Source organism: Tripterygium wilfordii, chromosome 23 (assembly GCF_013401445.1).
Source record: "Tripterygium wilfordii isolate XIE 37 chromosome 23, ASM1340144v1, whole genome shotgun sequence".
Classification (NCBI taxonomy): domain Eukaryota; kingdom Viridiplantae; phylum Streptophyta; class Magnoliopsida; order Celastrales; family Celastraceae; genus Tripterygium; species Tripterygium wilfordii.
Genome location: NC_052254.1, coordinates 7,274,310 through 7,278,942, shown reverse-complemented (window position 1 = coordinate 7,278,942; position 4,633 = coordinate 7,274,310). Strand labels below are relative to the sequence as shown.

Sequence of the window (4,633 nt, the reverse complement as noted above, 5' to 3'; positions counted from 1 at the left end):
GCATTCTCCGGTTTGATGGCTAGCACCACAATAATCACAAGATACGAAAGGCATTCCTTGAGCCGCATGCACTCCTTGAGGAGAATTCACCGTCAAAGCATCAATCTTTTTAGCCATAGCGGCCAAAACGGACATCACATCGGCATCTCTTGAATTGCCTTGCCTTTGTGGTAGCCTCTCCGTAGGCCATGACGTATTCGTCTTGGCAACCTTCTCAAGCAAATTACGAGCATCCTCTTGAGATTTAGTCATAAAAGAACCACCCACAGCTGCATCTAACATTTTCCTTGTGGACATACTCAATCCGGAATAAAAAGCTTGATAAACAATCCACTCCGCAAGTCCGTGATTGGGACAACTCCTCAAGATAGCTTTGAACCTCTCCCAAGCTTCATGGAAAGATTCAAGATCAAATTGGGAGAAAGTCATGATATCATTCCGGATTTGAACCGCTTTCGCCGGAGGGAAAAATTTAGATAGAAATTGCTCCGAAAGCTCATCCCATGTAGTGATGGAATTGGGAGGAAGTGACATCAACCATGCCTTAGCTTTATCCCTCAAAGAGAATGGAAATAACCTCAAGAGAATAGCATCCTTAGAAGCTCCGTTAATCCCAAAAGTAGTGCACACATGCAAGAAAGAGCGAAGATGGACATTGGGCTCTTCATGAGGAAGACCATAGAAAACCACCGAGTTAGAGATAATGTTGATGATAGCCGGCTTGATCTCAAAATTAGTAGCATTGATAGGAGGATAACGGATGCTTGAAGGATTTGTATCCCAAGTAGGCCTAGCACAATCCTCAAGAGAGCGAGGATCAAATTGCCTAGGAGGGCCTCCAACCTCATCACCACCATTTCTTCCATTAACACCTCCACCATTACCATTACCATTACCATCATTCACAATTAAAGCTCCACCAAGATCACCAACATTCCCCCTTCCTTGATTGTCTCTCATGCCTTCCATTTGATTATTAATAAGCTCCCGTCTAAGATTGTGAAGAGTCCTTTCAGTCTCCAAATCAATAGCAATTAATTCAGGATCAAATGAACGTCTTCCCAAGCTCATACAAGAGAAAGAATTTCTACAAAAAAATAAAAACCAATTAACTCAATTGAAAACCTAATTTGACACAAAAAACAATTGCCTCAATCCCCGGCAACGGCGCCAAAAACTTGATATGGATTTAATTGCAAGCGCACAAATCGTATAAGTAATAAAGAGATGAGTAAATTATCGTTTCCACTAGGGATGTGTTGGCAATCAAGATCAATTTCAAACTAGTAACAACTATGCAAATTGGGGAAACGGATATGAGATTGATTTTGTTTTTAAACTAAACTAAAGCAAAAGAACAAAGACAAATCAAACACAAGTATGAAATCAAGGATGGAAAGCACTAAGGTACTTAACGTCACCTCACCTATCCAATTCAATTCCCTTGGTCCCTTAATCCCTAATTCCTCTCTCTATAATGACAATCGATTTCCCAACCTATTCAATGTTCTATTCCTAGATACATCAAACATATTTTCAACATAAATCCCTGTTATTCCTAACAATCGGATTAATATATCAAAAACCCATTAAGAACTATGGAAATCATTTAGCAATTGCATACGTCACAAACCTATAGTCCTATGGTTCATGCACCCTATGTCATCTATGGCTTGAGGCAAACCCTAGATATCTCCTTCCGGTCTCAATCTAGGCAACAAATCAATTGAATGATGGCCAAACATTCAAAAGCATTAATCACACCCATAGACAATCAAGAGAGAGAGAGAAATCAAGAAATAAGGAAACCAAGTTTATTGAATCTTCAAGGTTTGGTTACATTAAGTCCTTAGTAACAAATCTAGCCACTCATGGAAGCAAAATACATCATTAAACAAAGGAAATCAACCATAGAAACTAGGATAGAAAAGGAGAGAGAAAACCCCCTTGTAGACCCTCTTCTTCTCCAAGCTCCAATGGTGGCTCCAAGCTCTCCAATGGCGGTAGAATGAAAAAACATCCAAGAACTCCCCAAAACCCTATTTTTTTGCCCTTTTATACTTCCCCAAACTCTTATGTCGTTTTCAAAACAAGTTGGGGTCGTTTTGGCTTAAAAACAAGTGAATTCGGAACTTTTTCGCGAACGCATGCTGTGAATAGTACCTCCGATCGATCGGAACAGTGTCCGATCGATCGGAAATACAATCTGTCTCCATGAATTAAAGGCTGTTTTGGCAGGTCCGATCGATCGGGAATGGCTCCGATCGATCGGCAATCGGTTCTGGAGTAAAAATCTTCATTTTGCACTCTTTTCCTTCCTTTCTTGCCTTGACACCTACAATATGCAAATATAACTTTCTTAGGCAATATCAACTCTTAATCAACTCAAAATGGGATGAACTTATGTGTAAAGGATGTGCAAATGTATGTATATATTTGGCACATCAGTAGTACTCCAAAAATAGACGGAGTAGTGACATCCGAAGAAAATATAAGCCATCCCACATATAGGAGAGTCCCGTCTCCAACCCCATCTGACATGGGGTATATCGATGAGAACAGTTTGAATGTTCTCGAAAGAGGACAATCTTCAAAGAAAACAGTAGATGAAATTGAAATTCCCATGTTCGGTCCTCCGTTAACCAAAGAAGAAAAGATCCAAATCGGGCAAAATCTTATTGGGTTCACAGAGACCGAAATAGCGGTGCTTCAGTATTCCTTTAAAAGGAATAGCTACGCTCAACATTGGTTTTTCAGACGAACCCCGGAGCCAATGAGGCGAAGATGGATCTCTATGTACACAGCCTGTATCTTTCGTCATAAAATCCAAGGTTTAAACCCTCCTACGTTTCTGATGTTCTATCGAGAGCTGCACAGGAAGATGGGCTTCGTAGAAAGGGAAACTTATATACCTCAATGGCCGGAGTCTGCTTATACTTTAAAAACTTCAGAACCATTTTCCTCAAATCGATTAAACGAAAGAAATCTAGAAATGGACGAAGAAAATTTTAGAGAGGTAATGGTAATTAAGACGAAATTCGTCACTACTCAAGGAAGAGAGATGGTTGCAGTGCATCCACCACCGTTGAATTTAATTATTAAAAAGGATGCTCAGGATATTCCTGCTACTCCCTTCAAATTGGAAGGAGATATTAAGAGTGTTCTAAATCAAAATAATTATACAAATTATTTCCTACAAACTGTAGGAAAGCAATTAACCAGAATAGAAAGATCTATTCAAAAGGATAAAGACCAAGTAAAACTTGAGTCAACAACGAAATCAGCCCAGGTACCTCAGATAAGATCTGACTACCAGATAAAATTAGAGCCATATAAGGACTTGATTGAAGAAATCCTAAGTAACGTCCGAAGCAAAGACGAGAGTAGTTCTTCGTCAAAAAAGCCTGAAATAGCAGTGCTGAGTGTTGGTAGCTCAGAAGTTACAGAAGACGAGGTGGCAGAGAATAATGAGGCCCTTCATGACGTAGAAAAAATGATTCATGATTTAGAAGTTAACAAAATCGATAAGGGATCAAGCTCTAAGCCTTATTATCCTCGTCCATCCCCAATGGACATGTTACATGAAGAACCAATTAGAGAACAAATATCTTTTGATGGTACTTCAGTCGTAGAATGGAATATTGATGGATTGTCGGAATATCAAATACTGACAAAGGTCCATCATATGGCTATGTTTGCCGCAGCCGCACATGCTAGAAGACTATCAGAAGAAGACATTACCAAAGCACTGGTCTTAGGCTTCGCAGGCCAACTAAACGGTTGGTGGGACTACCGTATTTCTGATACCGGGAAAGCTGAAATTTTGGCTGCCAAAAAAGAAGTGTTTAAATACTCTGATTTATACAATCCTGAATCATTTTCTGGGAGAGTCTTGGTTAAACCAAGACAGGACAAGTGAAACCTTGATGAATTTAAGATGTCCAGATCTTTCTTATTATAAATGGTATAAAGATACCTTCTTTACTAAAGTTATGCAGAGAGGCGATTGTAATTCAGATTTTTGGAAGGAAAAATTCCTTTTCGAATTACCTATCCTTTTCTATGAAAGGATACGAAATCGTCTTATGACTCAGTATAAAGGGGTAATACCCTATAATATGCTTACTTGGGGAGAATTATCCAACCAAGTTATGCGTGAAGGAATTACCCTATGTAATGAACTTAAATTACAAAAGCAGTTGAAGAAGGAAAAGCAAATGGGCAAAAATGCTCTTGGTGATTTCTGCCGCCAAATTGGTTATCCCTCTAACTTTGGAGAGAAAAAATCTGGGGGGAACAGGAAGTATAAATATAAACATCGACGACATTACAAAGAATTCACTCCAAAGTATAGGAAAAAGAAGTCAGCACCAACTACATTCAGAAGAAAGAAGCAGGTATGTATTTCTGTGCCTTTTGTTCTGGTTAAAAATATTTCACATGATGTAATATTAGGAAATGAGTTTCTCCTGAAACTCTATCTGATTAATAGAATAGATGAAACAGGAATATGCTCTGAAATTCAGGGGCATAAGATAAGGTTCGATTTCATTGAACCTCCAGTTCAGAAAATAGTAGATGTAATCTTAACATCTATTAATTATAAACAAGACTTTATTAATTCTTTAAGCGA

General features: G+C 38.7%; 1 non-coding gene across 1 annotated transcript; it reads left to right on the top strand.

The window, feature by feature from the left end:
• Positions 1–340: 340 nt before the first annotated feature.
• On the top strand, positions 341–445 carry LOC119993896. Its single transcript, XR_005466591.1, has one exon. It is a non-coding gene; the product is annotated as a small nucleolar RNA R71 (small nucleolar RNA).
• The last annotated feature ends 4,188 nt before the right edge of the window (positions 446–4,633 follow it).